General features: G+C 36.1%; 1 protein-coding gene across 1 annotated transcript in view; it reads right to left on the bottom strand.

Moving 5' to 3' along the window:
- CNTNAP2 (contactin associated protein-like 2) overlaps positions 1-27,814 on the bottom strand; it is a 1,206,765-nt gene that overhangs the window by 681,247 nt on the left and 497,704 nt on the right. The window lies entirely within an intron of this gene.

Below are 27,814 nucleotides of genomic sequence, written 5' to 3'. Positions count from 1 at the left end.
CAATCCATTCACTGATGGCAGATGTTGAAGACTACCATTCAGCTATTCTCAGTATTTTCAGAGGAACTTTCACACCTCTTCATAGGTAATTTTCAACAGAAATAAGTGTCTTGTAACAGTGAACAGAGAGTCATAAATGAACAGAGAAAAGGTGACCCATTATTAGAGAGCCTATGAAAATAAGAAATTTGTGTGCATCCTCATTAAAAAAAGATATTTTTGCTACAGAGGAAAAAATATTCAGTAGTAGTAGTATCTACACAGCTGCCATCTGAATAAATCCATATAAAGTCCTATAATAAATACTGATAGTGGAATGAAAAAAAAAGAAAGAAACAACTGGACTGTAAGCAATACTACTGCAAAATATAGTCAACAAAAATTTGAAAGACACAAAATTTAAGTTGGCCCTTACATACAGATATAGCAATACCTAATTCTAATTACATGCCTAGATACTACTTATTCCAAAAGGATATCTTAGACGAATAATTATTTTGTACAGTGCACTGTAGATCTAGGTGGTGGTAAATGTAAGGAAGATCCACAGGATCCCTTCCTTGGTGGAATCCAACAAATATGACATATAATAACAGTTACATGCACCTTAATTTTTCTGTACTGCAGCTATTGATGTGCTAATGATTATGATGGCACTCCTCACTTCATAGCTGAGCTTGTAAGATACATTAATTAATGTCTATGAAGCACATACATATTCAAGTGGTAAGTATTTATAAGGAAATTAGCAGTTCTGTCTTCTGAGCTGAACAGAAGACAACAAACAACAAAGGAAAGCATACACTGAATGAGGACAAAAAATCCTATTGAACAGCTGCCTCTTAGTCTTGTTCTAGGAATCACAGAACTTCATGGAGGGAATAAAGAATTTGATCCTTGAAAAATATATATTTTAGTGAGCATACAAGGTAATGCTCCATATTTCAAAAGTAATTTCTGTTTGGGCATATCTTAGTTTTGTGATGCTTAGCAAAATCTTATCAAAACTCTCTTAATGTAGGGTTTTGCTGGTTGTTTTGTTTTGGGGTTTGTTTGTTTGTTTAATTTGTTAGAAGTATTAGGGGCAAAGGAAGCTGAATATAGGAGGGCATGATATTTTCTATATAATTTGATTAAATGGTTGATGAAAAATGATTCTCAAAATCAAAATTATTTTCTGTAGCTCTCCAAACTTTGTGCCCTGACTTATGCTTTAACAGTCCTTTGTCAGAAAGACTTAGAGCTGAAACCATCAGGTGTTTGATATTTTGAGGGTGTCTGTTGGTATATGATCCCATAACCTGTGCTGAATGCATAGACACAGTAAATAGAGAATAGGGCAGTCTGTCATCAGTTTCCCAGATTATTAAAACACATTCCATTTAGTCTCCAGCAGAACAATATCTTTTAAATACAGCCTTCATTTAGATAAATGTGGTACAGTAATATACACTTTGTGGATAATGCAAACATCAAGCCAAAATCCATCATTGCAAGGCTGAAAAATCAATTTACAGGAGCTTGTGAATTATGTACTATTGCTGTAAAATCTCCTTTTCTGACTGAGATTTGTACGTGGACTCAGAAAGGCAGGTTTTCATTTAAAATTGAGTTTATAGAATTTTCAAAGCCACATGTTTGCTAAGGTTAACACACAGTTTAATAAGATTTAAAAGTATAATTTAGACCCACATCTCTAATAGGAGATTATTTTTAAAGAGGGAGTGAATCTGGTTAAAAAAAAGTATAGAAATGTACAATAAGAAACCCCCTTACAAAACTATTTTTCAGAAAAAGGGGGAAATACGTGTATAAATTAAACAAGTTTTACAGATTATTAATCTCACAAACTCACTTAAGTATTATTGCCAAATGTCTGCTTTTCATGGGTAACATGGTTTTTCTTTAACCCAAACTGGGAAAATGACCAAAATGGCTCAGTTGTCTGTAAAACAGGTAGCACTGTCTCACCAGTCCAACTCCAAAATCCTCTGTTCTACAAGTAATTTCTCTTGTTTTGGATACCTACTTCTGTAACCCGCTTTATGTTTCACATTTCAATGAAAAGATCGGGAGTGTTGTGAGTAACAGTCATTTTTCTCAAAGGCAATGTTCCACAGGACAGCAAAGAAATAAGAATAAGGAAAGGTAAGAAAATATTCCCCCAAATCCTTTCTAAACACTGCTTTTGAACATATGTTGAATGGAGTTTTCAAGAGTACTCACTAAGAGTTTTGCAACTGTCTGCCTTAAGAGTAAAATTTGTTCAGCTCCAAGTATTTTTCAAAAAGTTTATAGGACAGGTAATATATTTTAATTAAGTTTAAAATAAAAAAGCTTTTGGCACAGGAGCTTTCTTCAGCAGAAGCAGCAGCAAAAATAACTGTATGAACTTTGAAATTCACTATCATTTTATCAATATGCTTCAGTCACACTACTGTACATAGAGACACAGTAGAGACATTCAGTATAATTTACTTTGCATAAACAAAGAACCTGAGCAAAGCGAAGGTAAGTTTTTGTGAAATTTGGAAGAAAAGTTAGGGAAAGTTCAGATTCGGACTCAATTTTGTTTCCTGTATTTACAGAACAATGATATTCTAATAAATAATAATAAATGTTAAAGCTAAATTATAAATTTATAGTAGTATTGTTGTAAAGTATAGTAGTGAAGTAACATAAAGCTTAATACTATTATTTAAGTAAAACTGAGAAAAATGGGTTTAGTTTCATGTAAAAGGACAGTTTTGCAATAACATTCAGTACTCAACTTTATGGACACAGCAAGTTCATTACAAAATCTCATTTTGGAAAAATACTTTGATTACCTTTTACAATAAAGGTTTAAAAAAAAGTCTCAGCATTAAAAAAATCACCTCTGAAGTAAGGAGGCTCAAGACTGAATGAAAAGAAATGTTATTAAGTGAACAAAAGTGGAAGTTTTCATACTTTAACCAAAGAGGAAAAGAATGAAAGAATGTTGTTCAGATACTCAAACAAATGAACAAAAAGATGTTTGCAATCTTTCAACTCTTAGTGAAGCAGAGAAAAAAACTGCACTTCACCCCCCCAAAAATCATCACATATATACCAGAGAACCTAACTTGCTTAAGGGGAAAATTAATTCTTCACCTGACTTAATTCAGGTGAAGAATTCTCCATCCAAATTAATGATCTATTCAGAGACAATTATTAAAATTACTTCAATGTATGCTCTTTCTAGGGTGATGTAAAAATAGGACAATGCATGGAATAGTAGGATGACATTTCTTTTCTAGTTAAAAGAGGAAGGACTAATTTTTTTTCCATAACTTTAATTACTAGTAATTTTTTTCATTTCTTTAATTATATACTTACTATAGTACTTCTTGACAGTTACATTTTGCCATTGGCATTTTAAGCAAAAGAGGGAATAATTTATGGGTCTGAATTTATGAAAAAATCTAGGCTTCTAGCTTTATTTTGACACAGCAGTAGTGAAAACACTACAGAGTCTATGTTCCATGGTACTAGAGCTCTATAAATGGTTCTCATAATCAGAAACAGGATTTTCATGTAAAGCCACATTAATAAAAGTGTGGTATTATAAAACATGGAAACATCCACTGACAGATAGAAGATGTCTGTGGGAAACATAACTGGGTTTTCTTTGAGGACTCCAAGATGAGTTAAGTATGGAGCTAGCTAAACCTTAAAATTTTTGTTTTATAGAAAATCCCCCAAAATTCCAAAACAAATACTTTTCCAAAAACTAGAAGGATTACAAACTTGAGAAGTTGACAGCTTTGGTTATGGCTGCCAGCCCTCTGCCTGCACAGCAAAGAAAATCTGGAAAACTTTGTTCTTCACTTGAGTTCTTAAGACCCTGCACCACCAAGAAGAGGAGCAGGGCAGGCTGGGTGCTGGGAGCTCCCGGCCAGCAGTGCTGTGGAAGGGTGTTGGGCAGAGCAGGGCAGCCCAAATCCATGGACCCTGGAAAAGTTCACACATGTACTGGTTCTGCACAAGCTGACTGAAATCCATAGTAGATTTCAGAGAAACCAAGATGTTTCACAACATGAACATTTTCCAAAGAAAACCTTAACTTCATCAGAAAATCGAGTCAAGCTCTAAGTACCTCACTGCTGCTGAAACATTTCTCAGCTCCATACCTATGAAAATCCAGCCCAAATGTATGATGTAAACTGAAACAGCAAGAATAAAAGGACTGGGTAAAAGAAAATATTATGAGATTAACTTCAAAGAGGAAGGGGGAAAAAAAAGAGGAGAAAACAACAGCTGGTAAGAAAACTGATTGCAGAAGGAAAGAAAAATAGCAAATAAACAGGAATGTTTCAGAAAGAAACAAATCTGTGTTTGGTCTATTTTAGCTCAGGTTTGACACATTGCTAGTGCTGTGTTGAGTAAGAACAGGAGATGGGAAGCAGTAGCCTTTTGCTTGAAGAACCATTTCTTCATTCTCTCTATTGAACAGCACAATCAGTAACACTACAGCTTGCATACTGTCGTCTCTCCTTGAAAACAAACCAAACCAAAACAAACATCTTCAAAGCAAACCAACATTTCTATAGCATCATTCACAATCATCTCACACAGTAATGCATCTAAACAGAAAAACAGTATCTGAAAGCAATGAAAAGCTATAGCAGGTATTTCCCTTATCCCAAATGATGAAACCCTCAAATCATACCCTCAACAGGTGCTGAATCTCATCTTTGAGACTTATGGTTATAAAATGACCAGAGCTCCTAGGAGCTCAGGATTAGCAACATGTGGATAAACTAAACATTATAATGCTGCTGATGGTACTCTGTGCTCATATAAACTCGATTCTGCTCCCAGTGATATCAGTAAGTTCCCAATTTCAATAGTTATCCATACCCTTCCCTCAGCCACACATCTCTGTTAAGCAAGTTACCTATGTTATGAGTGTAGCACCACCAATTTCTGAAAAACTACCCACATACTCAAACTAAGGAACATTTAGTAACAGGCTTTTAATATAACTGAATACACATCTTTTCTATGCTCAAAATATTTCCTAGCATTTTTTAAACAGACCCATAATTTTGATCACATTACTCCCTTAAATTCTCTACTGATTCCTAGGGGGTTTACCTTCAGGTTCAAAATCTGTCTCTATATGCTAAAAACATAGTCTAACCATGTATGCATCATAATTAGAGGTATAATATCATGTAATTATCACTACATTCAAAGAATAATGCCAAAAGCTGTATTTGTTGCTTTTTACCCTTCCACATCTCCAAGCAAAACTAAATGATTCAGCAACATAACACTATTGATTTTTATAACAAAATATGCTAACATTTTATAGCTTGCTTAACTGTTGCTATACTTAAAAAGAACTTGATCTCATATACAAGCACATTTATTTTTTATTATTTTAACAGGAGCCTCAAGAAATCTTTAAGGGATAATTCCATCTTCTGTTCACAGATGACTCCTACAGATTTCAGTTTTGTACATTGATTCCTAGAAAAAGTTTTTAAATCTTGAAGACAGAGAATTGGAGGAATCATAGAGGAAGATATGATACCCTGGTGTCATGGTTTAACTCCAGCCAGCAACTAAGCACCATGCACCTGCTCACTCACTCCCCACCCACCCCCCCAGTGGGATGGGGGAGACAATCAGAAGGAAAAAGGTAAAACTAGTGCGTTGAGATAGGAACAGTTGAATAGAACAGAAAGGAAGAAAATAATAATGATAATAACAACGATAATAAAAGGACAATAATAATAAAAGGATTGGAATATACAAAACAAATTATGCACAATGCAATTGCTCACCATTCGCTGATGAATGCCCAGTTAGTTCCTGAGCAGTGATCCCCTCCCAGCCCCACTCCCCCCAGTTTATATACTGGACATGATGTCATATGGTATGGAATACCCCATTGGCCACTTTGGGTCAGCTGCCCTGGCTGTGTTTCCTCCCAACTTCTGGTGCCCCTCCAGCCTTCTTGCTGGCTGGGCACGAGAAGCTGAGAAATCCTTGACTTAGTCTAAACACTACTTAGCAACAACTGAAAACATCAGTGTGTTATCAACATTCTTCTCATACTGAACCCAAAACATAACAGTATACCAGCTACTAGAACGAAAATTAACTCTATCCCAGCTGAAACCAGGACACCTGGATATAATTTCAGATACTTAAAATAAAATTTACAAATTAGTTTCATATTCAGATCTGTCACTGAGTTTTAACTTGGTGTATTGATATTTGTAGTTCTTCTTTTAAAAAAACCCAACAAACAAAAACCCCATACACAAACAAACCAGGACCAAAAAACCACATACCAGCATGGCCACTGTTTCCAGAACATGATTAATATTAACTGGATGCAAGTGAAACACTCTATTCTCTCCCAGCACTATTGCAGTATATTATCTTTGTTTAATTTACTTTGAGTAATGAAGCCTAAAGCCAAAATCCCAAACAAAAAAAGAACTACCTCTTCACCCTGCTTATACACCCTAAACCCAAGAATAAATTGTTTTTCTCATACTTCTGCATACTAATTGTTCCTACCTCTTTAAGTGTAGAAACCTTACTGAGTTACCTGTGCATTTTGCTAGGAAATGACTGCTTTCCAGAAGAACAGCAATCCTTTGTTAACTTTATATTACATGAATATTTGAGGTAGGACATCAGAGAGTGCACATGTGTATAGATTGGGGTTTTTTGTTTGTTTTCCCCACAAATCCACTTAATCCCCCTATTCTCCTAACCTTTAGACTCAAGAACAGGAGGATACAAACATACGGATACTGTTAAGTTTTATCTATGGGACATCACAGATGGTATCACAGCAAAGGCACCAACAAAGTCATACTTCTCCACATCCTGAAATTGAACATAATATTCCAGAGATGTGATAAATAGCTGACCAGCAAATGTCTGGTGTGGACACCAAACATAGTATGAAAAACTTCTACTACCAATATTCACAAAATTAGAAGATAATTTTCAGGTCTGCATAATAAATAAGAGATTTCAATCCCTATGTTAAACCATGTAGGTTCTCGTCAGGATGACACAAAATGGAGAAAATTTTAAATTTTTTTTAAATCTAAAATATACACCAAAATATTAAAACAACATTAGAGCTGTCATCACTGTTAGTAGAAGTAATGTTTCCTGCAGAGTCTTAATGAATTCCTGAATAACATTATGGTATTCATTTATTTCCATGATTACATGTTATTTATTCCCCAGAGATTCATACAATATCCAAAGAGAAAATTGTGATTATCCATTCTAATACCCTAAACAACTGAGGTTGCAGTACCTTGAGGTTTTGGTGTGTTTTTTCCATTTTTAACCATATCTACATTCAAAACCAAAACCAGATAAGCTTGATCTGGAAACTTTTGCTGATGAAAGTCTATCCTTGTCTTTGGCAATTTGTTCCAAAGAGTTAAGATCCAGTATTTACGCTTAGATATACTTTGTGAAAATACAACCTTCAAGCCATTGAATAAAGTTACATCTTTGCTGTCAAGGTCAAGTAATTGCATCATTCGTAAAAATTTCTTAACACATTGGGGAGTAATCATTAACTTGCTCTTAGTCTTAAATAAACTAAACAGATTTTAATGCTTAGACATTTCAGGTCACACGGTAGACCCACTCCAGGGATAACTTGGGGTATCCATAATGAATAAGACTGATATCTTGAAGACAGTTCCTTTACTTGCATGAGAAACTAAAACATGCATGGCATCCAAACCTGTGGACTGGCAGATGGGAAAGGACTGTCTTCCATGAAGGTAACATATAGGGTGTGCCTTACAGCACAGGAGCTAGATTCTCTTTGTGACAGCACCCATGTGATGCTAGACAAGTAAGTTGCAAAAACTTTTCAGTGGCACTTATTATAGTTTCCTGGGCACACAAAATGATTAGGTAGTTTTGACTTAATCTTTCAGTGTCTCAGTTCCACATATAAAATAGGCAGTAAAAATTCATTTGTTTTATGGGGTTGTAAAAATAAAATAATACTTATTAAGCACTTAGTCAAATATTCACATGGGTGCCTAAATTAGAAATCTGAGCCTTTTGTGGTCAGTGAGGCAAAGTGGGAGATAGGAACTAAATTAAAAGCTTGCCACTCTTCACTGGCTACACAGTAAAACATAAATTTTCCTGGGTACAATATAAATGTATTCTACAAAATGGAGAATATAATCAAAAATTTAGTTCCAAAAGTTGCCTAGTGACTGATTCACGTTAAAAGAAAAAGAATACAAAACGCAGTGTGATACGGTTATAGAGACAGAATAAAAACTGCTTTTGACCCTGGGAGTTGTTAGGTCTTATTCATTAATAGACAAAAATTACTTTTGCTACATCTTCTGTAGAATGAGAGACATGAAGAATGTGTTTCAAAAGTAACTAAACATAACTGCAATCATTAGTGAAATAATAACAACAGCTCTCTGATCACTGGCTGCTCGGCTACAGAGCTCAACAGTGACAGGAGCTCTCACCTTGAGAAGAATGGCAAGCACAGAGGAAAACAGTGTGGTCCTTGTTTTCTTTTCCTCTCTAGTACTGATGTACTTGGCAATTTTCACACACATTGATGTTTTTTTAAATAGCTTTTAAGTAATTTTCAGAACAGTATTTATTCCTTGTACACCAGTCTGGTCCCAAAGCTTCTTGTGTCTCTTCTACACAACTCCACTGGTTACTTACTGGGTTACTTACAGGAAACTTTGCAACCCAAGACGTTGAGGCTGTTACTAGTGAGTGCAGTTCTGAGAGGCAGATACAAACTCAGCAGTGTCATTCTATGCCCCTAGACTTAGGGCATCGGATATAAGACTCTGAAACTCCTTGCAGGAAAAAGGACAAAGGCAAAACCTATCTTAAATACTGTTTAGAATCTTCTATATTCAGTAAAGACATAGCAACAAAATAATGAAAGCTTTTGGGCTCTTAATTGGTTATACGTTAATATAAACAATGTTCTCTGCCCATGACAGAAAATCTGAATTTGTGATTTCAATTTGTAACTATAAATCAAAATTACCGTACTTGGTGTTTTCATATTCTTTCCTTCTGAGTGATGAGGAAATCAGGATGGTCAAATTTTAAGATAAACTTTTCTCAGTTATGAGTAGTTTTCATTCCTATGTGAAATGACAGAAATGTCCAAAGACTACTTTTCAGATCATTGCCATTCTGCCTAGACTATTAGCATGCAAGAAACAACCCTGAACCAAACCACGTGCCATATCTGAAATAGTTTGTTCCAGAAACACAATTGTAAATCAAGTTGTAGGGAATAAAGTCTGGTTATTGTGTATTAATTGCTTCAAATTTGAAGTTAATATTGTATATTGAGATAACAAGAAACAAATTTTGAAGACAAAAGTTAAATAATCAGGTGTTTCTCCAGTATACTTTCAGTATCTGTTTAATGCTGGGGTTATAGTTAATTGCAAATAGCATTTATAGTTCTCCATAACTCAAATGCACTTCCCAATAATGAGAAATAAGACTGGATAACAACAAAATACTAAGGTTTCTTTAAATCTGTCTTCAGCTGTCCTTAAAACATGTTAAAACATCACAAAATGCATTAAAAATTATAGAAACTTGAAAAGTATGCATTTAATATAATTTTGTATCTTTTGGATTTGTTTTTATATGCTTCCAAGTCGTAATGTTTATGAAAGGAACAAAATACATGTATAATGTTAAGTCAAGATTCAGCAAACAATGCCTAGAGGAAAAAAAATGAAGAAAAAAGGAAAATTAGTACTATTGTCATCTAACATTAATACATGTCTCAGTTTCTGGCTGTAGCCGCAGTACTCTCTGAACATGTCAAGAGGAAAGAAAATAAAAATAACTTATTGTTGTGGTTTAATCCCAGCCAGCAACTAAGCACCACGCAGCCGCTCACTCACTCCCCCCCCATCCAGTGGGATGGGGGAGAAAATGGGGAGAAGAAGTAAAATTCGTGGGTTGAGATAAGAATGGTTTAATAGAACAGAAAAGAAGAAACTAATAATGATAATGATAACACTAATAAAATGACAACAGCAGTAATAAAAGAATTGGAATGTACAAATGATGCGCAGGGCAATTGCTCACCACCCGCCAATCGACACCCAGCTAGTCCCAGGGTGGCGATCCTCCCGCCCCACTCCCCCCAGTTTATACTGGATGTGATGTCACATGGTATGGAATACCCCATTGGCCACTTTGGGTCAGCTGCCCTGGCTGTGTCCTGTGCCAACTTCTTGTGCCCCTCCAGCTTTCTCACTGGCTGGGCATGAGAAGCTGAAAAATCCTTGACTTTAGTCTAAACACTACTGAGCAACAACTGAAAACATCACTGTGTTATCAACAGTCTTCACATACTGAACTCAAAACATAGCACTGTACCAGCTACTAGGAAGACAACCCAGCTGAAACCAGGACTCTTATCTAAAATACTTTGTATGCACTAAAATCAAGAACTCCAAAGGCTGATGCAGTTACCAATGATAACTAGGGTACAGGAAATCTCTAGCCATTTTCCTTTCCTTTTCTCCTATTCGCCCCAGGCAGAGTCCATACTCTGCAAATCACTACCTTAAGTCACGATCTTCTTCCTGAAGGATCCCGGGTTTAGAACCTTTTGCTCTGTGGCCCATGATATGAGCAACAAAATCTAAACCAAATATAAATATGGGAAACATCAATGAAAAGCATGTGGATCCTTTCTACACGCTAAAAGGGCTCCAAATGCTTAGAGTCATAAGAAAAATCACAAGCAAACACGAAATTCCTGTCTCAGGAAGAACACCTGCAGTAGGACTCTTTAGAATAATTCTTTCAAACTGATCAAAGGAATATTACTAAGAAATCCCCAAAGGCAGAATTGCAATATGTGAGAGTCTTCAAACATGCCTGCCTGTCCAACTTGCATCTAAAAGATGATTGCCTTTCTAGGGAAATAAGGACAGTTTTAACCACTTGGACTTTTGAAAGGATATCAAAAAGCCACAAGAATATTTTATAAAGGAATGTGCAAAGAAATACCTGAATTATTACAAGTTAACGGAAAGAAACCCCTAAAGAAAGAGGTATCTTCTTACTCTTTTTTTTTTTCTTTCTGCCAAGATGAAATTGACAGAAAGATTTTGGAAGGACTTAGGAATACTTATGTCTCTGCTTAAGTCAATTCTGACAATGTGAAATGGCAATTCAGCCTTCATGCCAAAAGTGCCTGATATCCATATCAGAAATTTAGAGTAACAAGTAATTCTGATTGGAAACCCTAGGAATTTAGTAAACTGTTAACTGTCTTAACAAAACAGACAACAATAGAATAAGACATACGGAAGGTGCTATTTTTGCTCCAAAATAAAAATCTGATTTAATCCCATTACCTCTTTTCCAACTGTATTCTTTCAGGAGTTTTAGTTTTCCCTTTGACAGAGATAATATGCCTCTGTAATTTCCCTATAAAGCTGTTTTGTTCAGTTTCACATCAAGTACTATTCTGAAAGTGACTGTATAGCCATCTTTTAGGTCAAATGCCCTCAAATAGCTGAAATAGGAGGACTTCCATGTATCAAACTCCTTGTTTAATCATCAGCAAAGGTGAATCTACTTTGAATACAATAACTGGAAGAGGGAAGGATTTTAAAATTTTGATCACCTGTCCACTTCTTTTCTTTACAATTCATAAAATGAATAGTAAAGTGATTTAATGGCCTAACTTGCTTGCAACAGAAACTTCCTAAGTTTAATTTTAAGCTGTGTTATAAATCTTGGGGGATTGAACATTTAGAGTCAATTGATCACTAGTTGTGTGCAAGCCATTTTTATTTCTCATGCAGCATGGGTAATTTTATCTCACTTGGGTATTTCCAGTTTGTGTATTTTTGGCAGCCAGGAGGCATGCTACCCTGGCCAAGGAGGCAGTGACGTTTTGAGTTTAGTGTGACTTCATTGCAGTCTCTTGAGTCTATCACCGAGTGGGGCTGAGGGCTTCTACGGCCACTGTATGAAAGGAAGAGTTGGGAGTTCAACAGAGCAACACCTGTGCCATTAATAGTCTCATGTGTTTTACTATTCATGTAGAAGCAGAAGGTGGAAATTCTGACATACATGGAACTTTATTACTGAGGCCCAATATTTGTCCTACATGATTTACTTGCCTGTGACAAGGATTTGCAGCAGCACAGAAAAGGTGGAGTGTGGTTCTGTTCCTATGCAAAGGCCCAAATTGATCAGGAAAGGGCTAGTAGATACACAGGGAATCTTCTTGCATATTCTTTTTTCCAAAGCTACGTCACACCGACATTGCTGTTTCCTAGTAATGGCAAGAGTTCTTAGTATCACCGACTTTCGTAGTGAAGACACCATGATCTTGTTGCTATTTATTAGTCCAGTATCCCTTTCATCTACAACTAATATGAGAAAACCCAAAAATACTCTTTGTGGTTATTTTTAGGAAAGAGGACTGGAAAGACAAAGGAACAAGGATCTCCCTATCTTTCACTTTCCCTGCCTTCTAGACTAATTTAGTTACCGCTTGAGAGTATTTCGAAAACATGCTTGCAAGTGCTCAAACAAATTTGGAGTTCTTCAGAAGGAAGAGGCTATCATGATGTTACTCTGTTTCTCTATAGGATTGCAGAAGGCACCTGCAGGACATGTCTTTACAGCCATTTGATAAAGCTCTGTAAATACTTGTAATAGTACAAACATGGCAGACAAGAATGACTGTTGGCAGTTGTGCTTTGTTGCTTACTTACTGTGTGAACTTAGACTAACAGTCCTATGTCTCTGAAACTCATTCTGTCTGTAAAATGGAGATAATACTCTCAGAAGTGTTTGCTGAGAATTAATTAGCTATTATTTATGCACTGATCCTTTAAAAACAAAAACAATCCATGCACTGTTTTTACATCCCTGCTTGCTTAAAAAAAAAAAGAAATAAATCAAATGAGAGAGACTCATTGACTTTCGTGGCCAGAAGGGAGCATTACGATAATCTAGTCTGGAGTTCAGTAGACACAGAATACTGACTCCCAGGCACTAATTCAAACAATAAGTTCTCAGTCTGGGCTATAGTACAACATTCATAAGGTTATTCAGTCTTGATTTCAAAACTGAAAGTGATGGAAAATCAAATCTATCACAACCCTACAGAAGCTATTCCAATAGTTACTTATATTCAGTGTTAAAAATATGCATTATTTCTACTTGGGCTTGTCTGGTTTGTTTATCCAGTTACTGGATCTGATTACATCTTTTGTTCTATATCAAAGAATGGTTCACTATCACGGATAACTTCTCCTTTGCAAGGACCTGACAAGCTAGGATGAGAAAACACTGGCTATACTTCCATAACATCAAAATAATCAGGTAATTAAGCAAAACTGGTAATTTGTCTGGAACAGCTTGCAAAATGACAACATGATCTGTCTTGCAAAATGTGTACAGGCTTTCTTTAAAAGACACTAGCTCTCCCCCCCCCCCCCCCAGCGAATGTGTAAAATCAGACTAAAATAACAGCATGGCTTTCCATTCATTTTTTGTTGAATTCATTCTCTTGCTGTGTCACTGTCTTAAACATTAGGGTTCAAGCCCTTCTTAAATGGGATCACCAAAAGGTTGCAAATTATCACTCATGTTATGCATTATTATCTAGCTAGGATTGCTATATTGTACTGTAACAGAAAACTTTCAGGCAGTCTCCACTGTGCTTCATATAAACTCAGCTGTGACTTAACTCAATGATACAAGCAATATGATAGCACAATAGCTCATACTTCCATTTAAAAATTGCCATTCCTCTTTTTGTAAAATAAGATCAGTTCAGATAATCTCTGTGCAATTCAGATTGATTGTTTAGAATAACTCCGCTACAAATGTTAAATAGCTGTCATATTAATATATCAGAGGCCATGGTGAATATCCAGTTTTTAGGAAGAATGTCACAAAAGTTCAATCTAGCTTTGTGCATTTTTTTTTCCAAAATCCCAATTCACATTCATATATATGCACAATACAATTGTTTAGCCCTGTTACTCTAAGCTTGCTTAAGGAAGAATAAAAAGAATATACTTTAGACAGAACAGAGAGCAAAGCAAGGTGGAAAGAAAGAAGCAGTGATAGATCCTTGTTTTCATCAGCTTTCCATAAATTCTCTTGGGAAGCCAACTGAGTTTCATTAAAGGGAATGAATCAATGGTCCTTCATAAAAAGAAAATCAATTAGAAAGTCATTACCTGAAGATTAGCACTCAAAAAACAAAATTCCATTTTAAAGCCAATTAGACTATATGTCAGTACTAAGTTGAATTGCACTTGCATTGATGTATGCAGAATGATGAACATCCTCCATCCCTAAGAGATATAGAGAGTGAAAAATTAACGGACATGTTTATAGACACTATTGAATCTATTTTTTGCAAGCTATCTCAAGCAGCAGATGACTATGCTGGGCTTTGCAACAGCTTTACATTGTATATCTCAAGTACTGATGTTCTCACTAGAATTACAGCACTTGAGGAAACCTTACTTTTGCTCGCTGTCCTAACAACACATAGGAAAACAACTGCTACTATAAAAGCCAGAAAGAGGGCTGAAGGCAGGTAAGTACCCCAATAGCCTCTTTCTTCCAATAGCTTGCCATAGCGCTGGCATGATTTATGTTTTGTGCTACACTGGAAAGGCAAATAGTGCTAAGTGTTGAGAAGGAGGAGTAGACAGCATCTCACAGAAGAGCTAAAATCTCCCCCTGGGCTGCAGCTGGACAGTCAGCCCATCCTGTTTTGCTATCTACAGTGACCAGGCTAATCCATTATGCTTGGGTCTGCAATGCAGAAAGAGTGGTATATCCTTCCCTCACAGGTCTGGTCTGAGTAACAGGAGGCAGCAGAAATCGCCCCCTGAGGGTGGGATGCTGCAGCTTGCAACGATAAAGCGGCATTCCGGCAAGTACGCCTCACCCCATCGTGTCTTTGCAAGGGAGGGGGCACTCCCCCTACATCTACCATTAGGGGTTTAATCTTAGAAGATAAAGATAGAAGAAACAAGACACAGAAGCACAAATTCATTACAGAACATCAAGCGCATCTTAATCACATACTTAACATCATGCACACACTTAAGTAGAATTAGTTTAAATAGCTAAAATGTAAGTGCCATCTTGAAATGAGATGCCCTCTGAGTTGGGGTAAAAGGGTTCAACTTCAAGAGCTTAATTTAGGTGCTAAATGGAAGTGCCGAGTGACAGACATGCTAGAATAACCAAGACATCCCCATCAACCCAGCAGATGTGACACAACATGCAGGAGGTCTGAGATGAGCCAAAAGCTTGTGGCCAGGCAACCCGCCTGAGGTCTCTCAGCTGGTGCTGGGTACTTCAGTTCAGGAAATAGAACTGCACTCTGGGTGCCTAGAGTATATCTGTCTGTGTATGAGATTAATCTTGCCCTAGGGCTACCTACTTATCTTCTAGCACTATAAACTTAGTTCAGAGAAGAACTTTATCTAAAGGTCTACCCACGTGTTCTGGTAACAGTTACTTGCACATTAGAACTAGGTATTCTACACCATAGGAATATATAGAGTAGAAGGTTCATATACAAATTCACATATATTTCTTTGGTTATACTGATTAATATTTTTGCCTTTGGGTTAAGTGATAGCAGAAAACTAATGCCTGGGAACAAAAATCCCCAAATCCTATCAGATTACATTTATGCTGGGGTCCAGTTTGTCTGCATTGACAAATTAATCACCATGTTTAGACTTAATAACTGAGTCAAATACTGTGGCTCAAAACACTTTGCACTCCATCCACGATCCCAAAATCTAGCATGAAGACCACCATTTTAAAGTGTTAACCTGGATCTATGGAGTGGTACCGTAAACAGAAAAGTGGAAAAATTACATGTCAGAAATGAATACAAATAATAAAGAATGGGATGGCATGATTTTGTAAAAAAAAAAGACTATTACTCAAGTACTATATTTACAAAATACAGAACCACTACATACCATGCTCTTATTGTCTCTCATTTAATCCAGTTAACAAAACATATTTTTAGGACACCATGCATCTTTATATTACCTTTTCATACAGAATAAAAGATGGTTAGTAAATCAAAATATACCTACCTAAGTTAGGTGTCAGTGTAAGACAGTGTATAAATGGCCAGTATTAAAAAATATAAGTGAAAAGTTTCTGAATGCTCATTTATATTTTACAACATCAGCTCTGGTTCTTTGGCTGTACTTCCAAATAACCCCAGTATATCTCAGCAAAATGCCTAGACATCTAAGTCACTGCCTGTGTTTAGGAAGGTGGTTTGCTCACTTGTGAGAGGTGCTCCTAAGAGGAAGGATTTTAGAAATTTTCTCAACACGAATACTGAGTACCTTATCTTTTGCTCCAACAGGTCAATCAGTAAGTCAGCTCTGCTTTCTTTGTAGATCATCTGTACATGAGAATGCTGAGGGCTGACTTCTCACATAGTTGTTGTGTTAAGGGAAAAAGAACTCTAGGAGTAAATGATGAGAATATGTAAGAAGTTGGCTCTAATCACAGGTATGCAATGCTGTATTCCTGAAAGTAGCATTAAACCCTTAGGGCTATGCTGGAAAACTGCTGTGTGGAGCTGTAACTACGCACTTGCCTTTGACAGCTACATCTTGACATGATGTTTGAAATATCTGAGTGAGTGACCTGACCCATTCTAGGCCCAAGTGAGATGCTCTATTTCTGTTCAGGGGAAAGTTCATCAATTCAGACATCTACAAGTTATACACTATATTTCTACCTAAATTTTGAATTTAAAATAGACATGTCTTCTCAGACTGTAAGTGTACTGATGCATTTTGAAAGATCATAAAAATCATAAATGAACGAAGTTTTGTAGAAAGAGTCAAACACAAAGTACTCTAATGATAGTATTGAGCTCTTAAGTGCTAAAAAACAGGGAAAACAACAACATGGGGAAGGGAAGAGGAAAGAACAGCAAAAAAAAATTGTCATTTAAAACTACAGAGCCAGCAAATACATCCACATTTCTGCCAACTTCTGCTGACAAAAGCCTGGAAACAGCAGAAATCAGGAAATCAGTGGATGCATTGGGTAGTTGCTGGGTCTGATTAAGTCTCTAGTTTATTACAAGTTGATTACATGTTTCAGAAACAGCAGAAAATTTCAGTACTGCCTGCTCAATAGGATAAGACACTCTTGGAATGCTCAGTAGTGCTTCTTATCAGTCAAGCCTTGCATGTACTATCCAGAAATTTATTAAGTTTGTGTAGTGAAGAAATAGTATATTTTCACAAATTTCTTTACTATAATTAGTAGGCAGGCTTGAGTTTTTAAAAAGAAAAAATAAATTACTGCATTTTTATGTGATTTTTTTAAAAGGAATTCACAACTATTTTCCTAAATAGAAATTGCCCTAACCTTTATGAAAAGTTCTTCTGTTAGTGAAAATCTGAACAATCCTATACGCCTTGCTTATGGCTCAATAAACGCCAAGTTATCCTCTCCTTAAGGAGTAGGGCTGATTGTACTTTACTGAAACACAGAAAAGTTTAGGTACAGGGGAAGTGTCATGGTCTACATGCATGATGTGATGTTCTCTATTTTTGCAGAAAGCCTCCCTAAGTACAGCCTCTTATTAACTTACAGTCTGAACCAAGGAAGTGATCAGCATTTAAAGGTTCAGGTAGAAACAGAGTGAATATTACCTGTGGATTAGGCAAAAAAAACCATTAAACAGAAAGATCCTTTTGCTAAACCACAGAAATTAAGAGACAACATAAAATGAGGAGTAGAAGTAAAGGTATTTAGCAAAGTGAATACTCAAGTTTTGTTCTTCCCTAAGGTAAACAAAATTGGACATAGAGTGCAAAACCAAAATAGATAATAGGAAGGAATGGTTCAGAATGGAAATGACCACATCAGAAACAAATCATGAAGACACAGTGTTAGGCATACCTAAGAAAACCAGGTAATATTTACCCAAAACAGACTGAAGAAAATTATGCATGAAATGTTAAGTCCTTTTTCCAGAAGTTATGTATCTATCAAATTTGCACAACAGGGAGTGGAGAACAAAGGGATGTGAAAAGATAAGGATTCGTGAACAACCTCCATATTTACCAAGTTTAAGAAAGGCAAAATAACTGTCCAGAAACCCACAGACTTTTAGCATAAACTTACTCAACGCTAAATGTATTTTGAAGCAAAGAGCAAAGAAAGATGTCTAAATCTCTGGGAAACAATAAAATCCATCAAAGGCAGAGTTAAGCTAACCCATCCGATATCTCTTCTGCAAGACTTTTTTTGGTTTAGGTTGTTTTTTTTAATAACAGAGACGGAATATAGGTAGATTTCAATGTACTGTTTGCTATTCACTCATGGGAGATAAGTAATTGAGATGGAGAAGATGGCAAATAGTGTAAGATTTGGAAAGGAGCCAAGGGAACGTGACAAGGGAACTAGGAGAATAGAGTTTATTGGCTGAGTTTCTCAAGAATCATTCTTGGGTTTTGTATTATTTCATTAATGAACTGGACAAAGGAAGTAAGGCATGTGCTAATGAACACGTAGATGACAAAGTTTGAACTTTCTACCAAGATCAAGGAAAAATTAACAGACTTGAGCAACGATGTGGTAAAACTCAAGAGAGAGCTAACGAATGTAAAGTCAAAGGACCTCACCTAGAAACCAAATGACAATTTCTTCTATTATCAGGGGCAAAAGTGGGTAGTAAGTGAGCTGCAGGGACTGTCTTATCAGATACCAAAACAAAATGAGTAATAAATCTGTCTTCAAACATGTCAAAAGAACACAGCATGCCAAGACACTTTGTAAGACCAGCAGATGAATAGATATAAACAGAATACAAAAGGAAAGCCATGGCAGAGAAGTTAAATGTGTTCTTTGCATTCTGTGGATGAAACTGGGGTGATCTCCCTCATGCATCTTTTCTTTCTAAGGGATTTTGTCGAGGATTCAGTTTGAAGCAGTTTTGGAACAAATAAACAAAATGAAAAGTAACAAAACACAAAGGTCAGACAGTATTCACCCATAGGTTCTAAAGCAACTCAAGGATGAAACAGCTCAATTATTAACAATGGTGAATAACTTCTCACATAAAACTGCTTTGGTGCCTAACCATAGGAGGGTGGCAATTTTTAAAAATCCTCTTCTAGAGACCCAGGGAATTACAGACCAGTAAGCTTGTCATCTATGTCAGGCAAAGTCTTATAAACTAGAATAAAGAATAGAATTAGTGCAGACACCTGAGTAATTATGATCTGCTTGAGAAGAATCAGCTTGGCTTTTACAAAAAAATCCTTCATTATAAACCCAATGAAGTTCATTGAAAGAGCAAATATGCATATGGATAAAGGTGATCTGGTTAATGTAATCAGTTACGCTTTCCAGAGACTGTTGAAAATAACCCTCACCAAAGGCTTTTAAGATGACTAAGCAGTTATAGTATAAGAAGGAAGGTCCTTAATGGTAAAATAACTGGTTAAAAGAGAAGCATTAGAGAATGTTGAGTTATAACAGTGGAAATCTCCAGTGGAGTTGTGCTGTTACCTGTAGCGTTCAGCATACTCATAAACTATATAGGAAAGGAGGTAAGAAGAGAGATAAGAAAGTTTGCTGATGGTACTAAGTTATTTAGACTGAGTAGTAAGGGTGAGAGAGCACTGTGAAGAACTGAAGCAGAATATGTCTTATGAGCCTGAATTACTGAAATTAAGTGTAGATAAATGTAAAGTGCCACATGGGGAAAAGACTATCCTAATTTCACATAAAAATGATGAGCTCTGAGCTAACGATTACTATTCAGAAGAGAGACCTTAAGATTATAAAAGGTAGTTCCATGAAACAGCCAGCTCAATGCTCAGTAGCAGTTAAAAAGTAAATTAAATGCTGGTACAGGAGTACAGAAAATACAGTTATGCCACTGTAAACCATGGTTCATCTACAGTTTGAACATAATGTGAAGTTCTAGTCCCCTCATCTCAAGAAGGATATAAAAGAGGTAAGGAATGAAACCTCTGTATGAGAAACAACTGAATAATCTATGACTCTTCAATCTGGAAAATAAATTACTTCCCTGGAATATGAAGAAGGTCTACAAAATCACAAGGGATGTGGAGAGAGTGTAAGAGAGATCAACTTTTCACATGATCATTTTGGGTAAAGACATATTGAGCATCAAATGAAAGTAGGTTCAAAACAATCAAAAAGAGAGGAAACTCAGCAAATGGGCAGCAACATATAAAACTTATTACGACAAAAGTTGTGGGTACTAAATGCCTGGGTGGGATTAAGAATGGAAGCTGCAAAAGAACATAGGAAAGAATCCACTGAGGGTTACTAAATAGGTAATACCACATGTGACTCAAGAAATCTTTGAGCTGAAACTAATTAGAAGGTAGAAGCATTTTACATGGAAGCACCATACATATTTCCTCCATTTTTATTTTTCCCCAGGCATTTCCTTATGAACAATGTGGGAGACAAAAGAGATGGATCTTTCATCTGATTCATTATGGCCATGCTTGAATTGTTCTTATTCTCTTCTATGCAGTACAGGCACACGTTATTGAGTCCCTGCTATATTGCAATAGGAAAGGCAAACTTGATCTTGATATATTTCAACTTGATGTGTTTCAAACTTTCTTTTCCTCCAGCAGAAATAAGTAAATATTAATGCCAGTGTATGAGGCACTGGAAAACTTCCCTCTTCATCGTATAGACAGTTCATCCTTATAGCCTTAAAACATGAAAACGGTATATAGAAAAAATGCTCAGATGAAGTACAGAAACAGAAAGTCTGTATTGCCAGAGAAGCACAGATGTGCTTGGTATAAATAACACAAAGAAAAAAGAAAAAAACCTTATGACTACTCTTCATAAAAACATCGAATAGAGTAAATGCTAGTGAAACAAAAGGAAAAAATATGATAAAAGTTGCAATGGTTATCAAATATTCATTACTAAAATTAGGATAGAGTTGGGAAAAGGTTTCTGAGCAGCAGCAGGGGTGGAATTCTGACATAAACTTCAAATAGAGTTAGCAAGGCTAAGAAATCTAACTCAGAGAGGCAGATCCTTCATTGGTGTAGGGACTTGTACAATGCAGTTGCTAACAACAGCACACAACTGGATATTGTCACCTAAGAGGTCTCTAGCAGATCCCTTTCCTATGCTCATATGATTATTTTTTTTTAAAACAGAAAAATAAATTTTAAAATATTCTATAATCTCACTTTGGAGAGATTCAATAAGTTTTATGATTGGATTGTGACAGAATGCTTCAACAAACTAGGAAATGTATTTCTGTCAGACTGCTAGCTGTAGCTTCAATCACAGTTACAGAAAATTAAACAGAACACTTGTCAAATATCAGGTCGCTTGATGTTTAATTCATGTGCAAACACCTACTCCAGTAGTTTTTAACATTTGATGCACTAGAAACTGTTTCCCAGAAGTGGTCTCTATTCACAAAGTGAGAAAAACAGTGTGAACTTGATGCCTGAAAATGAGTTTGTTTTCCAAGGATAAAAACGTCTGACAGGCTAGAAGCCAAAACTATATATTTTTCTTGTGATTAATATGAAGTAATTTAAACAAATATTTACAATATTTCTTGTCTAAATCCAAGAAAAATGTATTCCCTTAAAAATACTTTTAACTACAACACTGTTCTCTTAAGTGAGGAGCACTTCACCTATGGTCCCTGAGCAAGTCCAAGCACAACAAAACAGAGTAGATTTCCCACTCTCCTTCCTAAGAATTCCCCATATTCAAAATATCCATGTATGTGTCAATGACAGATTAGTAGTATTAGTACTAGTAGAATTAGTCCTTTTTCCTCACTGAGATTTGCCTATGGACAGGGGTTTGTTCACAAAAAATCCACTTGCTAGTTTGGACCAAGGATGAACACCACTGTTTCCCTAAGCAGAGACAAGGAAATCTAAGAGAAATAATAATCTGGAGGAATGTTTTCACTATTATTTATTTTAAGATGCCCAGAGACAAGAGGACCACACTAGGTGGATTTCCCTTGCTTTAAAAAAATCCTAGGCTGCACAGAGAGCAGCATGAAATAAAGCAGAAAGGTGGATAAATAAGAAAAGGCAAAACTTTGCAAAGAACAAGAAGTTTAATAGGGGAAACCAGGAAGAGGATTCAAAGTGGAATCTAGGGTTTCTTCATCAGCAAGTGTGGAAGGTGATCTTAGTAGTCATATCACAGATGAATTAGAGTGAACACTCTGTGTTTCAGAGGTCAGATGAGTGAACCAGATTTCTGTAGTCAAAATGGAAAATCATATGTACACGTATATGTATATGTTTATGTTTATGTACTTGTATATTAACCACTAGGGTCCAGGATCAGCCTAGATGTACTCTGTTCCCAGAGGATCATTCCCTTCTTTTCACACCCCTGACACCAGAACATGAAGCTGAGAAGGGACATCTACAGGTAAAGAGATTAATAAAACGGTTCTTCAGAAAAGAGGAAAGGAAGGTGCAACTATCTGGAAGCGAAGAGAGGTTGCTGCTGAAGGTAAAGCATATGGCTGAAGGCAAAGGAAGGTAAAAAGGAGCTGCCTTAGAGAATTATCAACAGCGAGGTTGTGGTCACTGGGGTGATATCTGCCAGTAAGGAGGAAGAAAAATCCACCAATGGTGGGCAGGAAAGCTGTCAAGCAAGGACAAATAGAGCAGATGAGAAAACTGCTGTGATATCAATGGGCATAAGTAGGTATGAGCAGAAGGAAATCCTTTAATGAATATGAATGGAAGCTGCATTGACACAGGTAAGAATTAACACTTTCAGTTAAAGAGCAACAGGAAGGGCACTTCTATTGTTTAGCTGGAGCACAATTCTGAAGTTGGGATATGGAAGTCTTTCATACACACACGCTATTTTAAATTTTCATATGCCTTAGACTGTAAGAGAATGTAGCAGAATTTTAAATTCTTATGCTCTTACTTTTCATATTATTTTCCTATTCAAAATTTTGCGTCCTCTCACAGATCTGCTTTTTTAAGCGGTGAAGGTATTCCTAAATGCAATTTCTACTCTACCTGCAGCTGACATTTTCTTGACAGTGACAGGTTTTTTTACACAAATCTAGAAGAGTAGATAGCACTTGTTTTTTCAGTTTCCCAGGTGTGTTTCTAGTTCCAGACTACACTATGCATTAAAAGGTACTTCAATATGTGAGCGGGCGACAGTCAGCAGTTTTACATGGGAAAAGAAAACCCTTTTTTCCTTACCTATTTCAGCTTTTTTTCAGGGAGAGCTTTAACACTTGTACAAGTTTCAAAACCACTCCAGGCAGTATGATATGAAGGAATTTTAACATGTTTCAGTACATTAGGTTTAAGGAATAATACTTACTTCTTTGCTCTAACATTGTCCAAGTCTCTTTGCTAAAATAAACCATTGGACATAAGGAAGATTTGATATTTCTGTAATAGGAAGCCATATTTCCTACTTACATCCATGTCCCTCTGTATGGTGTGCAGTTACACTGGTTGTACATCCATATACATGCACTAAAATATCATTAAAAAAATGCCAGAAAAGTCTGGTATTTGGAAAAAAAAGAAGTATTAAAATAATGGGGAAATCCTAGTTACTTTGTTTCTGAAGAACAGACATTTTATGGTTCTCTGAATACTGAATTAGAAGCTTGACATAAAGGAAGTTTATTGTTAAATAGTGTTCCAGTGCTTGACAGCTGATTCTAACTTTTACTTCTTTAAATTTCATGGCATTTTCTATAACTTTAAAAGTGAAGTTATGTTTATCCATTTTTACTCAACCATATCAAGCACAGAGGCAAACTGTTTAATTATCTTTGGTTAGGAGTTCTACGTCATAAACAACATGCATGTTTTGTCACCCACTCCATGCATTTTCTCTAGTGTTCCTGAAATAGAGTGTCTAACACATATTTCAAAATTATATTTTTACAGTTAGTAAGATGGAGGCACCCTGTCTGTATCATGAATAATTTGTTCAGACTATAGTTTCCATTATGTTTTCTTCATTCTTCATATATGCACAACAGGCAATGGACCAGCAACCTCAAGTAATATCAGTCCGTTTCTGTTTTAGTATCAGGAAGAATTTGGGCAAAGGCAAAAGGCATCTGAAATGCTCTGTAAAATTTGCCTTCACTGATTAGGAAGACTAACTCAAAAAAATTTAATGCTCTCTTGATTTGGCTAGTTTAGTCTTTCGTTTCTAACTGAGTCTTCTGAAATAGTTACTTCAGAGGATGGATTTTTGAAGAAAAACCTTGACTATGAAGAACTGATCTACCACACAACATTTTGCTTATTATCAATGAATTAAGCAAGTAGCTTCATATATAATAGCTATATCTCATTATTAATCTACTAGATAGTCCTAATCAACTGTAGACATTTTTAGAAGGATGGATTTATGCTTTTCTCTGTTCCATTCTTTTATATAACAAAAATACATTTTGTGAAAGTCATCAAATGAATATATGCCCAGTAATTGTTCTTCAGTCATGAGACCTGATAGCTGCTTTATTGATACAGTATTACTTTTGACTGATGAAAAAGGGACACCGTAACCATTCTATTAAACTACTCAAAACTTACTCTTGAGTAACGTATCATATATCAGAATTTAGAATTACTTTATTAGGCATTAAATTTTCAACTTAAGTTTTTATTCATTTTTACTAGAGTAACAAAAAAGAGCAAGACATTACTCCATCCTTGCCTTCAGGATTTGTAACAAAAATTCAAATAATCAAAACTAATTCTCATTAGGTTATAATCTTTTGCTCTTCTCCAGTTTTTATAGGCACCTGATTTAGCAGCAGTCCTTAATAACTCAAAAAAGCACACATGAAAGTTGCACTCTGAACTTAGAAAATAAGATATTTCCACATTGATTTTAAAAATTTAAAAAACCCAACACCAAAACCTAACCATTTTCTATACACTATTCTGTATGTCATAACAAATGATGGCATTTCATTTTAACTGTTCAAGGCACGACAAGCAAAACATATAAAAGGTCACAGGCTGTCTAATATTGCAAACTACTGCTCTGTCTATTTCAAACTGATTGACTTTTCTCCGACTGTCTGCCAGTTTGTTTTCTATTCTTTGCTATTTTCTCAGCCATGTTTTACAGATTGAGGCTATGTCTCCAATGTTAACTTACTAATGAAAAGTGTACAATTTAACTAGAAGATAGTGTTTGATTTCATTCTATTCCAGAGTCCTCAAGTTGAGGGAAAAGAAGTTCATCTTTAGCTCTTTGTGCCATCTGATAATTTTGAACAGTCATTAGAAGAGCTGTATCTAGTCCCCCCAGATGCCTGTTTAATACCCTCATTAAAAATGTATACAAAGATAATTTTATATGTGCATGTACTATTTCAACTTTCATGATCCCAGCATGCCTCATGAACTATTTGTATACCATCTGGCATATACAAACACCATTTCTCATTCCTAAAATGAGAACCAAGTACAGGGACAACAGCTAAATGCAACCACAACAGTCACATCAGAACTTGAAGTAAGGGAAGTTGAAACACAAAGAATATCAATCAGTTAATCAACTTTTGATTTATTGTCCTCCTCTAGTGAGCAGAACCAGCGGATTTTAGATGGTGATTTTCTACATTGCATTTATGAGCAATCTGGTTCATGTGAGCCCTAAATCCCCTAAAATTCAGAAGTATTTTGGAGGTGAGACAACTGTTAAGATATGTGATGGAAGTGTCCAGCCCCACAGGACTGTGACTGGTGATAGAGACCAAACAAAATTTGTTTCTCCAACAGCAAGATGTTACAGAATATCCTATTGATTCCCTAAGTAGCCCAAATTAGAAAAACATTTAGCTTAAAGAACCATAAAACTTTATATGTGTTTGTTTCAAGCTACTTATCTTAGAATATCTGACAAATATCTGCCCCAGATAAGGTAGCTGCGCACCATCATCCAGACAGCCTCAATTGAACCAGGTATGCTCTGTTATTGTCTGACAATGGTACAAAGTAAGCTAATATAGCATTGTGCCATCTTCGGGGCATTCTGTCGCAGCTGAGGGATATCTCACAGCATGAAAGAACCTTACCCATAATAATTATTAATGAGCATTTACAGGAGGGTTGAGATTTAGAGATTGTGCTTTAACCTTCATAAAAACAGTTAAATAGCAACAGTATTTGTAGGGTTTCTGTCGTGATTTAGGCTGGAATAAAGTTAATTTTATTCTTAGTAGCTGGTATAGTGCTGTGTTTTGGATTTAGGATGAGAATAATGTTGATAACACACTGACGTTTTCAGTTGTTGCTAAGCAGTGTTTATACTGTCAAGGATTTTTCAGCTTCTCATACTGACCTGCCAGCTGAGGCTAGGAGTGCACAAGAAGCTGGGAGGGGACACACCAAGGACAGCTGACCCAAACAAGCCAAAGGGGAATTCCACACCATATTATGTCATGGCCAGTATATAAACTGGGCAGAGCTGGCCAGGGGACACCGCGGCTTGAGGATTGGCTGGGCATTGGTCAGCGGGGTGTGAGCAATTGAATTGTGCATCACTTGTTTTGTACATTCTATTATTATTATTATTATTATTATTATTATTATTATTATTTTACCTTCCTTTTCTGTCCTATTAAACTGTCTTTATCTCAACCCATGAGCTTGGTTTTTTTTTCCCCAACTCTCTCCACCATTCCACTGCAGGAGGAGTGAGCAAGGGGCTGCGTGGTGCTTAGTTGCTGCCTGGGGTTAAACCATGACATAGGGCTTTATAGTATTCTCCTGACATACAAGTATTTTCACATGATTTTTGTTCCCTCATCAAATCATTAATCACTAACTCGTTTGTACTTCTAAGTACAAACATAGAAATATATTAAATTATTTTTTAAGGATTTCAAGTTTTGCCCTGACACTATCAGCTTTTTCTCAAGTTTTGCTTTTTCAGTAGGAAAAAAGAAAATTCTTTGACATTTACACTTTGTAAGTAGATAGCTTCAAGCACCTGACATCACATTCATTCTTGACCAGCTTAACAGTTTTCTCTAAATAATTATCTTCCTGGTAGTGAACGTCCATTACTTTGTTATATTAACAATTCTGTTTCTACTACTTTCCCCTTATTTGCCAGCTTTTTTTGGTCACAAATTTGACTTGGTATTTCTAGTGTTTCATGAGTTCATATTTCAAATTCTTAACTACTACTGAACGCTGTAACTTTTAGACAGTGGAACACTTCCTTTTGTCAAGATCTCTGAAACCACTTGGCTGCATTTGATATATTTTTCCTTCTGACTCTTCTGTAATTTATACTTAGCATGCACTAATGGTTTCCAGCAATGCTGCAGTGTCATACAAGATTGTTCTTGGTTTACTTGCTTGCAAACTGATGTCTAGTGCAAGAAGTTGTTAGTTACACTGATTCAGTCAAGAGTAGATCTTGGGCAATGAAATTAACCTCCAGTACATAATAGGAAAGTTTTCCTATGAATCTAGGAAATGGAAGCTTAGGTACAGTAGCAAAGCACAATGAGTGCTGCATGGTGCATCATCCATGCCATAATTAAGAAGGTACATTTCTCAAAGTATCTTGGGTTTCTGAAGATGCACCCCTGGTTCCCTCATAATTTAAATATTTCTCTTTTTATGCTGTAGCTGTTTCTATTTTTACTTACAGACCACCCTCCTCTTCCCCCTCCCCCCCCCCTCCCCCCACT

The sequence above is a fragment of the Haliaeetus leucocephalus genome, unplaced genomic scaffold (assembly GCF_000737465.1).
Source record: "Haliaeetus leucocephalus isolate CR32 unplaced genomic scaffold, Haliaeetus_leucocephalus-4.0 Scaffold808, whole genome shotgun sequence".
Taxonomy (NCBI): Eukaryota; Metazoa; Chordata; class Aves; order Accipitriformes; family Accipitridae; genus Haliaeetus; species Haliaeetus leucocephalus.
The sequence above is the reverse complement of the archived record's forward strand: the minus strand, read 5'-3'. Positions and strand labels throughout refer to the sequence as shown.